The 11,871-nt window shown below is 41.8% G+C and overlaps 1 long non-coding RNA gene across 4 annotated transcripts; it reads left to right on the top strand.

The window, feature by feature from the left end:
* Window positions 1–729: 729 nt before the first annotated feature.
* Window positions 730–4,625, top strand: LOC307028696. 4 transcript variants are annotated; one of them, XR_013805075.1, is made up of 4 exons: window positions 730–1,080; window positions 1,438–1,555; window positions 2,954–3,161; window positions 3,796–4,625. It is a non-coding gene; the product is annotated as an uncharacterized lncRNA (long non-coding RNA). The 4 variants fall into 4 exon arrangements; XR_013805076.1 differs by lacking the exon at window positions 1,438–1,555 and adding an exon at window positions 2,572–2,667 and having other exon boundaries at window positions 735–1,080; XR_013805077.1 differs by lacking the exon at window positions 1,438–1,555 and having other exon boundaries at window positions 757–1,080.
* Window positions 4,626–11,871: the final 7,246 nt, after the last annotated feature.

Below are 11,871 nucleotides of genomic sequence, written 5' to 3'. Positions count from 1 at the left end.
GTTTGTGAAACAAGCAGGACCCAAATGCAGATTTAAACTGAAACTTCCTTTATTTCAAGGCTATGATATTTCTATACAATGACAAACAGAACACTCACCGCAGAACTAATCAGGGAACAAGACGAACCGACCAACACAGACAGACAACCCAGAACTTAAATACACACAAGATTCAATCACACAACAAGACACAGGTGAGGAGGGAGGAGAAAACACAGGGGCCCAGGTGAACATAATCAGACAATTAGACACACCAGGGAAACTAATGACAAGAGGAAAAACACAGGGGAAAGGACCAGACAATAAACCAAAGGAAATCATGACATGGAAAACAGCAAAAACACCCAAACCTACAAAACTATAAACGTGACATAACATGAGAATCGTGACATGGTATGTATTAACCAGTGGCGAGCCGTCAGGGGTAAGATATTTTACAAAATAATATTTGAAAACATTAAAAAATATTTTTTTTTTTTGTTAAATATGTTTCTTGTTATATTTTTCATTAGTTTTACCAAAATAACTTGATTTAATGTGTCAAAATAACATTTCCAAATAAATAAATCCTTCTAAATCTGCCTATTCAGTTTCTGTTTGAATGTGAAGGGTTAAATTAAAGAAGCTAGTCTCTGCGAGTTACTGGGTGTTTCTCAATCGCGAGTACGCTTGCTTGGTAGCACATTTCTGCCGAGCATCTTGCTTCAGAAGCGAGTCAAGGATACTTCCTGGCATTCAGAAAAAAAGAGTGGAACAGACTAGCAAGTGTGCAGGTTTGCGTCATATGAGAGGCCCCGCCTTACATCTTCCGCCACAGATTTCGGGAAATGTGTCCGTGCGCAAAGCATTCTGGGGATTTTAAGACCGCGGAGTCTACTCATGTGCAGCCTCGATATTTCTCCAAACGGAGTGTGCTGGGCTCGGTAGATTTCCAAGTACGCTGGAGATTGGAACAGTACTTCGGCGGCACTCGATGACGTAGTATGCTTGAAATAGTGGCTCGGTAGCAGCTTCACTCGCGATTGAGAAACAACCACAGTGAAGACAGGAGCTGATGGACGTCCCTATGAAGTCACAGAGGTATTCACTATCTTTATTCAAAATACCTTTGTATTGTGTTGCCACACGGACCCTTTAGTGGGGACACTTAGCTCTAGCTCGTCATTCCTGCTAGCTTGTCAGATAGAGCAGACGTGTATATTCTCTGTTGTTGTTGTTTAATGGATAATAAAGAATGGAACTCCATTCTAAACACACCACCTCCGACTCCCTTTAATCGGCACTACAAGCGTGATATTTAAATTTGAAAGCATACTTTATTGATTTCTTTCCCTCAAACATTGTCCTCACACTCAAATAATGCCTGCTTGCACTTAGATTGGCTCTGCTTCTGCTCAAACTGTACGCTTGCACTCAGATATATTGCTGCTTGGACAGATCTCCTGTGTTCCAGTTGAAAACCTTCTCCTCGCACTCAGGCTGCTGCTCGTGAAATGTCTGCTCTCAGATTTCTTCTGTGCGCGCTTGGATAATAGGAGGCCAGGTGTCCTTGCGGGTGCGTTGGCTTTACTTATTAAAGCGTCCCATAAGGGCTGTTACTATTTGGTTCACTTGTTTAATTTACAATTTTTTTTTTGGGGGGGGGCATGCACAGTTAGTATATATTTATAAAAGGGAGAAGTTAAATCAAGCAATCTGATGTTTCTTAGCCGTGATAATGAGCGTATATCCCGGGTATAATTGTAGTTACTTTTCACAAGTCAGTATCCTCCGCGTATGAGAAAAGCTACAACAATTACGTCCGTTATGAAAATAACTAACTAACAAAGCTTAAGATGAAAACATTTAAGGTTAACTTCGACCTCCGGGATGGCCTAACTATGGAGGAGTGGATTGAGAAGTGCCTATCTCCAAAAAAAAAAAAAACCTAAACGACGAGAATGCTGTCTGTCTAATATGTTCGCTAGCTGTTATTGTTGTTGCATAGCAACCATCTCGCACTATTTTTTAAATTGTGTATTATAGAATGATCACACCGGTGAACATTTTTTTTTAAATTGTAAAATCATCTTTTAAATTGACAAACATCATATGTGTAATTCGTGGCACAATTCAAACGGGATCGAAAGATAACCTTTCTCTCTCCATTGACTTCAATGCATAACTTTTCCGAAATAAGGTCCCATGGAGCTCCCCCGGAAGGGGAGGGACTTCGCCTCTCTCTATATATATACTAACAGTGCTTTTCCTTCTATGTCAATGGATGTTATACTGCCGCCTAGTGGTAACATATCGTAGCTATGCATAAAGCCCGATCATTACAAAAGGTTATTGAACATTTTCCATGGTTACATGGTTTTGAGAGTCCAGTAGGCAACGTTCTTACTAATGGCGCCCACACATCCCCACACAAGTCCATGCGTATAATTAACTGATGAGTTCAGGCACATTTTTGACATGCAGTCAGTTCAGATTTCATAAAGTATTTGAAATCGATTAAATATTTTTTTGCTTAGTCACACAATGGTTATAGATTGATGGCCAAAAAAAAGAAATTTTACAACTTTTAAGCCACAGGGGAAGAAAAACAACCAAAACAATCAGAACTGGATCTATCTTTGAGAACTCAAGATGCAGTTTAATTTCATGGATGAAATTCTTCTACAGGTAATCCAGATCAAACATTCAGATCAGCCATATCATCATAGATTTTACTGGGATTGTACTGCAATCCAATATTAAAAAGTCTGTATCATGACTGCATTTAGGAGGCTTTATGGCTCTAAGATGTGATAGCGGTGAGTGGAGGGTGCACAAGAACCCCTATAGTGCTTTCTGTTTATTTAATGAGTGAAGGTTGTAACCAACCACTGCATTTTTTTTAGTCTGTATAATTCCTATGTTGTGATTACACGAAAGATTTAATAAAAAGGTAGATTGTCTTCCTTGTCAGGTTTTCACAAGGCTTGCGAATGAGGCAGGTTGATATGAAGACAGATGGCATAGCGAAAAGCTCAACAACTCTCTCAAAGATGGCATCCTGTGCAAGAAAAGTCTGCGGACATGCAATGAGGCGACACAAAAAAATGACTGGACAACGCCGAGGAGATGAAAGGGAGATTGTTGTCATTGACGAGAGCAACTTTCGCCATAAACGAAAGGTAGACAGTTCGGCTAAAAATTAAGGCTAAAGTATCTGGTATGTCATTAAAAAGTCATAGTATATTTTTCCATACATTTTATGAGAAAGGCATAGTATAGTATGCCATGAAAATCTGTCATCTTGGAACAGTAGCATTTCACCCAAGCCCAAACTGAAACTTATAATTCTACATTTTGGTTCAAGCTAGCAGGTGTTTGTAGTAGTGCTTGTGAGGCTTAAAGTCCTACTTTTTAACCCTATCCCTTGGGAAAAACGCACAAAAGAACCCAAAATGAATCAGGAATATCTCCTCAACGATAAGGATGATATGCATATATCTGGTCTCACTTTAAAGGTAAGAAGCTAAGGAATATGAATCAATTGTTAGTAAACTAAACTATATTACCATTACAGAGAAAATGGAGAGGCAATGACGGAAAAAATAAGATTTTCATCCTTGCCTGGTATAAAAAAGATCTAAATTTCAAAGGCAAGTGATTAGCTACTCTTTGTGTTAGGAATTTACATGCAAGTGATACTTTTCCGTCGCCAAATTAGTGATAAATAAAAATAGTGTACTCATGACAACAAGCTGTGTAACTAAAACAGACATCTTAATGGTGAAGTTTTAATGAGACTTTTTGTATTTACAGTATGGTCGTGGGAGAATAGCCAACACTTGGAGGCGCAGAAAGTGGGTTTTTGGAATGCTTGGAGTGAAAGGAAAAGTTTGAAGACCTATATTGAAGCTGGTGAAGAGGAGGTCCCGCAACCATCTACTTCCGTTGGTGGTGAAGCATGTGCGCCCTGGGACAGTAATGATTAGTGATGAGTGGGGGGCGTATAGGGGTGCTCTCACCAATTTGGGCTATTCACACTTCACTGTGAACCATTCAAAGTGGTTTGTTGATCCTGTTACTGGAGCTCACACTCAGCATATAGAGAGGGCATGGTTAACATACAAATCAATAATTTGGCGGCTTAGGGGAAGCCGAACTGAGAAACTTTTGAAAGAACATCTTGCAGTTATAGAGTGGACTTACTGGCTTGGAAACAGGCATAAGGAAGGACCTCTCGGCCGTTTACTGAAGGACATTCGGGTCATGTTTCCCTGATTGAACCACCAAGAGCTCACTGACTTCAGATATGAAGAAGATGGATGTTTTGCGAGCAGGAGCCTACAGCTTCAGCAATCCTCCAAAACAAGGACAATGGATCTTTACTTGACATTCACGGAATTCACACTTAAGTACCCAACTCCTTGTTTGAACCGAAGCTCTGTGTTATGAAAATCCATATTCCTAGATGGGTTAAACTGTTGTTGTTCTGTATCACATGGTGCTAATTGTGCTTGGCAGGCCTGCCAGTGCATAAGAGCCCACTCCAGTGATTCTGGTGTCACCCATCTCTCCCTGGGGCACTCAATTAATATTCTGTTTTACAAAATAAAATTATTTTTTGGTGAATAAACAAAATTGTAAAATCTGCAGTACATTTTGTGTAAATTCAGTGACCTTAGTACCATTTCTCCAACCCACCCCATGAATTGCTTAATACATTCTATTTCATACCACCATTAATCGTATGTTATTTATCAGTGTAAACGATGGAACAGGTCACCACTTTATTTGAAGGGGCACAAACATGATGAAGTAATGACAAAGTCATGCTTAGTCAATCATGATTACAACACTTTGAATTCAACAGAATACATGCACTGCTATGACCGACCGACCGGGTCACCACTTTATTTGAAGGGGCACAAACATGATGAAGTAATGACAAAGTCATGCTTAGTTGCTCATGATTACAACACTTGGAATTGCTGTGACTGGTCCGTTTTTTGGCCTGACACTTTAACTGCAGATCTATATGAAGAAGACATGAACATCATTAATAACTCAGAAGTCATGATGATTGAGATACCTTAGTTGATGCATTAATTAAGGTATTGTTCCTGCATGAAGTCATGCATTAGATACCATTAATACTTGTACATTACTGATAGTTCATGAAGTACTACATGAGTACTACATGAATTAATTCATGCTTTTTCATGCATTAAGTCATGCATGAATTCATGATGATTCATGTACCCTTACCGTAAAGTGTTACCGGGTTAGGTACAGGTGTTGTTTTTTGTGGTAGAGGGTCGCTTTCATTGATGCGTTTTGCACCCCGGGCCATTGTTTTGATATTCCGCTGAAGTATACGCTGTGACGTAATAACTCGAGGGAAGGGGTGGGGGTCAGAGGGCCTAGGTATAAAAGTCACAGCTCGCCACTGCATGAGTGCTGGCTGTGACTACAGTGCTTTGCATTGTTGGTGCAAATCTACTTTGAATAACCTTGGGATAAACAAATTGTAAAACTGGGGTGTGTTAGGTCAAGATCTAACGTTTCAAACATGCTTTTTCTTCTTTGGTAGAATGAAAAGCTACAAAAAAAGCATGCTGACTGTTCCATGCTACAGTATATTTTACTGCATGATTAATTACTTCTCGGTCATAAAAACTTGTCTCAGACAGAAGATGTCAGCATGAAGCTGCTTTAATTGGGACGCTTTTGAACTGCTTGCCCAGTGCTGTGCAATGATGCATGGTAAGGGCATACACTGTATATTTCATATGTACTGCAGAGAGAAGCCTATGCAAACATGTTTTTTTTTTTATTGAGTAATGAAGCGAACACCTCACACAATTCAGTTTGATTCCATGGGCTGTTATACAGGTTATACGGCCATGACTTTGAAAATAAAATTAGGAAAAGTGTGTAATGTTATCTAATAAAACTATAGAAGGTCTCATTGGATCCGGCTGAGGAAGCACACACTGAATTTAATGTGCTGCACAAAACCGCCTGTGATAAAATACGCCGTATGTACAATTATGGCCGTGCTCCTGCTGTAGAGCTGCAGCCGCACAATCTCGTTCCATCTCTTAAAAGTCTTACTCCGCTTTATTCCTCTTCATCTCCTTCTTTGAAAGGCTAAATCAATAAGGCATGATGGCTTTCACATCTCTTTCATCTCATCAGTAACAAAGACAACATTTCCTCATTGTGTACATGCTGTAAAATATCACAATTCTGAAGCATCATATGAAAGCAGATAATGGCAGAGGGATGGAAATGGATTTTTATTCATACATTACGTGTGAAACATATAGTTCATCAATCAATTTCATACACGACCCCACCTCTTGACTATTTATTTTTCACCAGGTCTTTTATTAAGGAGAAACATTTAATATAGATTTTAGAATAACCCAGGACAGGAAGACATGATAAAGTAAACGGGGAAAGGCAATATCAGTAATAAACATGAGAATGAACTCCGCCTGCATGTTTTATAATGCAAGCTTAACTCAAAAGGAGAAATGAAGAGTACAGTGGCAACTATGCTTCCATCGTGTCGGACAATCCTAAATTACTTTCCTCCAAAACATCTGCAGTCGACTGGTTACAGGATCTAGATTTCAAAACCCAGATGATCTTTTTGGATTTCAGATGTTGCGACCCGAATGGACGCAATTACGTTTGTCACTACAATGTACACTGTCAAATGTTTGGCTGTAGACCTTCCGCCCCCTAACCAGAAATAAAATATAAACCCTGTGGGAAACAAAATAAAGCTGCAAAAACTGGACTACTAGGTCCTGCAGGCTAAACATAAACACATCTGCAAAAATATGGCCTACAGCTCAAAATGGCAAAGAGGTTTGTTTGTAGCCTTTATTTAACCAGGTAAAAGCCCCTTGAGATCAAAAGATCTCTTTTTCAAGGGTGACCTGCAGGACATTAGTTTAACATGTAACATAAACACAACAGAAAAACAATAAGGATGACATACAACATAATGTACAGGGTAAAGTTTACAAACTCTATTTACAGTGACAGGTACCATGAGTATCAAGCAGCATGTAACCCAGCCAAGTTTTTAAATGATGCAGGGGAACCAAAGTGCTCAGTTTTAAACATGTTTGCAGACTGTTCCAATTTAGTGGAGCTGCACAACTAAAAGCTTTCTTCCCTAAGACATTCCTATCACTTGGCACATTTAATAAAACAACATCATGAGATCTCAGGCAATAAGTAGTTTCAATTCGTAGAGAGATCATAGAGCAGATATAAAAAGGTAGTTTACCCAACATGGCTTTGTAAATGAACAAGGCAGATCTGCCCTGGCATACAGGGTACAGTGATGAGTAAGTGCTTTACAGTTAGTAACAAATCTCAGAGCACTGTGATTAACTTTTCCAGGGAATGGGCAGGTGCATTCATAGAGATCAAATCACCATAGTCCAGCACAGGTAAAAAGATCACAGTGACTAGCCTTTTCCTGGCTTCAAATGAGAAACAGGAATTGTTTCTGAAAAAGAAACCTAGTCTAACCCACAGCTTTTTAAGCCGCTTAATGACCTGAAGTTTAAAAGTTAAAGGTAAGACAATCATCAAGCCAGATACCTAGGTATTTATAACAGGTAACCACTTTGAGTACTTGTCCTTGCATAGTAACAATATCCAAAGCAGTGTCTGTAGTCTTTTTAGCTTTAGAAAAGAGCATTACCTTGGTTTTATCAACATTTAAAATAAGTTTAAGCTCAGCGAGCTGAGTCTGAATAATGTTAAAAACTATAATTTAACACCAGCCTCCTTAATGGAGGGACCTGCACAGTACATAGCGGTATCATCCGCATAACAATGTAAAGTAGCTTCATTCACATTTTCACCTAAACTGTTGATATATATAGAGAATAAAAGTGGACCTAAAACAGAACCTTTAGGAACACCATTAGCAATGTTTAACCACTCAGAAAACAGCCCATCAAAATGAACACATTGGGACCTTTCAGAGAGGTAGTTCACAAACCACCCCACTGCACTGAGTAGCCTCTGCTTCAAAATGCGATGATCAAACGCTTTGGAAAGGTCAATAAACAGAGCTGCACAACTCTGCTTATTATCTAAAAAACTCGTAATGTCATTCACCACTTTCATTGTTGCAGTGATGGTGCTATGTTGCTTTCTGAAGCCTGACTTATGTTTAGACAGGATATAATTTTTACATAAAAACTCCTTTACCTGTTCACTCACTAGGCATTCGAGCACCTTCGCCAGAACTGACCATTTTGAGATTGGCCTATAGTTATTTAAAATAGTTGCCTCCCCTCCTTTTAGCAAAGGCAAGACATAAGCTGACTTCCATACATTTGGAATTGCATTTGTGCTGAGGGAAAGGTTAAAAAGGAGTAGTAAGAGGAAGAGCAATAAATTCTGCAGCTATCTTTAAAAATAAAGGTTCTACGTTGTCCGGCCCAGCCGGTTTCTTAGGATCTAACTTAGATAAGGCTTCATGAACAACATTGACAGTAAAAGGAGTAAAACTGAAAGGGTTTTCCAGACCACATTGTTCAGAGTCATGGATTGGGGTGTTCATAGCAGCAAAGTTAGTCACAGAATCAAACAGAGAGCCACAGGACACAAAATGCTCATTAAAGCAATTTAGCATAGTAGCCCTGTCCAATATGGAGCCAGATGCTGTGGTAAGGCACGGAGGTAGCTCATTACGGATCTCACCGGTGGATATCGATTTTATGGCTTTCCAAAATTTCCTAGGATTATTTAGGTTTTCTGTGGTAACTGACAAATAGTACTACGACTTTGCACTTTTGACATTTGAAGTGAAGCTATTCCTTAGCTGCCTAAAATGCAGCCATTCTACCTCTGAGCCTGATTGCCTAGCCTTTGCCCAGGCCTTGTTTCTCTCATGAAGGAGACTGGACAGTTCAGCAGAAAACCAAGGATTGGCTCGTCCCTTCACTCTAAATGTACGCAGGGTTGCATGTCTATCAATGATCTCCATAAAACCAAGATAAAAATAAGACCATGCAGTTTCTACATCAGCACACAGATCGATTTTTCCCCAATCAAACCCAAAAAGATGATGTACAAAACCCTGCTCCACAAAATGTTTTATGTCTCTCTTAATAATAATACGAAGTTTAACCTTTTGAAACTTAGTGTCCCTAATTGTGGCTACAACACAGTGATCACTCGGATCATTCGCAAATACTCCCGCAGATAAGTATTTATAGGGAGCATTAGTTCAAATGAGATCAATTAGGGAGGATTTATTAGGGGACTTAATGTTAGGGCAAGTAGGACTGTCAACAATCTGAGCAACATTCAAAGAGATACAAAGGTTTTTAAAATCCTCTGACACTGCAGTTAACCAGTCCCAGTTAAAATCTCCAAGTAGCACTATTTCCTTGTAGTCTAGTTGCGATAAAAGATTTGCTATCGAAGACAAGGAGTCCTTGCCAGCTGAAGGGGGTCTGTAACAGCCCACCACCATGACCTGTTTGTCAGGAGTGAACTCTGAGGCATGAACTCAATTGCACGACTCAAACTCAGACTCGGATAGTGTTTCAAAATAAAGACTTTACTGGGATTTGCACAGTAATGAAAACAAGGAAAACGAAAACACTCTTTCGAGGAAAACTAGAACAGTGATCAATAACATAGATCCGTGAGAAGTCTTTGAGGTAAGCAGGAACGTAGGTCATAGAAAGACAACAAACTGACAATGAACAGGAGGGAGCTAACACAATATATACACAGGTAAAGGGGACACAGGTGGAAACAATCAGGGCGGGAAAAATAATTAAGGACGCAGGAGACAGAAGGGGGCGGGGAGCGTGGAGGCCTGAAATGAGACGGATAATTAATTAAGGGAATAAACATAAAGCACAGGACAAAGGGACATGACAAAACTAACATAAAGAATAAACTTTCACTTTAAGTTTCTTAGACATGACAGTACCCCCCCTTCTAGGGACGGCTCCTGACGGCCCAGGCTCCTCTGAGTTGTGGTGGTCAAAATCCTCAATGAGGCTTTTATCTATGACGAAGCGGGAAGGAATCCATTGCCGCTCCTCAGGACCATTACCCTTCCAGTCAACCAGTAGCTGTCGCCCTCTACCCCTTTTCCGAATAGCCAATAGTGTCTTGACTGTGTAAACCGGACCTCCATCGATCATCCGGGGGGCGGGGGGAACCATAGCGCTCTCCTTCAATGGTTTTAGTTTCCCTACGTGGAAGGTGGGATGTACCTTCATGGCCTTGGGGAGCCGTAGTCTCACTGAAACCGGGTTGATGACCTTGGTGATGGGAAAAGGACCCACAAACCGGGGAGCCAATTTTCGGGAGAGTACGTGGAGGGGAAGGTCTCGTGTAGAGAGCCAGACTTTTTGGCCTGGCTGGTATACAGGGGCTGGTCGGCGTTTTCGGTCTGCTGCTCTTTTAACCAGTTGTGAATTCCTGCAGAGGATCTTCTTAGCCGCAGCCCACACGCGCCGACAACGCCTGACCAGAGCGTGGGTAGACGGGACCGTGACCTCTCTCTCCGTGGCTGGGAAAAGTGGCAGCTGGTAGCCATAAACACAGTGAAACAGGGACAGGCCCGTGGCCGAAGTAGGGAGGATGTTGTGCGCATACTCAACCCAGGTGAGGTGCTCGCTCCAGAAGGATGGATTCTGGGACACCAGGCAGCGCAGGCAGGTCTCCAGTTCTTGATTTAGGTGCTCTGTCTGGCCGTTAGACTCCGGATGGTATCTAGACGAGAGACTGACCGTGGCACCGATGAGGCTGCAGAACTCCTTCCAGAAGCGTGACACAAACTGGGGGCCCCGATCGGAGACAATATCCTTTGGGAAACCATGAAGCCGAAACACATTATGCATCATGACCTCAGCCGTTTCCTTAGCTGAGGGCATCTTGGGCAGAGCAATGAAATGTGTCATTTTAGAAAACCGGTCCACTACCGTGAGAACTGTGGTTTTACCTCTAGAGAGGGGCAGGCCAGTGACGAAGTCCATGGAGATCTCTGACCAGGGTCTGTTGGGAATAGGGAGTGGTCCTATTCGCGCCCTGGAAGAGGTCTTGTTTCGAGCGCAGACAGGGCACGCCTCCACATACTCCTTCACCTCCTTCTCCATGGATGTCCACCAGAAACGTTGTTTTATAATGAACATAGTTCTCTTGACTCCGGGATGACAGGTGAGCAGCGAAGTGTGAGCCCAGTGGATCACCTGTGGTCGCTCGGCCTCCTGAACGAAAAGCCCGTTAGGCGGGCAACCCCTTGGTGCAGGAGCTCCAGCATTGGCTCGTATTACCTCCTTCTCTACTGACCAAGTCAGCGCTCCTACCATCCGGTTTAATGGGATTATGGGTTCCGGCTCCTTGACTGCAGGCACAGGGTCAAACAGACGGGACAGAGCGTCAGGCTTGACATTCTGAGACCCCGGCCTCTAGGAAAGAACAAAGTCAAAATGGTTAAAAAACAAGGTCCACCTAGCCTGGCGAGAGTTCAGTCTTTTGGCTTTTCTTATATACTCCAGGTTTTTGTGATCGGTCCAGACCACAAAAGGATGCTCGGCTCCCTCCAACCAATGCCTCCACTCTTCCAGTGCCAGCTTCACGGCCAGCAACTCACGGTTTCACACGTCGTAATTTCTCTCTGCTGGGGAGAGCTTCCTGGACAGGAAAGCGCAGGGGTGAAGTTTGTTGTCCTTCTGTAGTCGCTGGGAGAGGACCGTTCCCACCCCTTCGTTGGAGGCATCCACTTTTACCACAAACTGACGAGTGGTGTCCGGCAGGGTGAGTATGGGAGCAGAGGTGAACATTCCTTTAAGCCGAGAAAAAGCCTCCTCAGCCTGAGGAGACCACAAA

This window comes from Notothenia rossii (genome assembly GCF_949606895.1).
Source record: "Notothenia rossii genome assembly, chromosome: 2".
NCBI lineage: Eukaryota > Metazoa > Chordata > Actinopteri > Perciformes > Nototheniidae > Notothenia > Notothenia rossii.
Note: the sequence above shows the minus strand (reverse complement) of the source record. Positions and strands in the feature narration are given on the sequence as shown.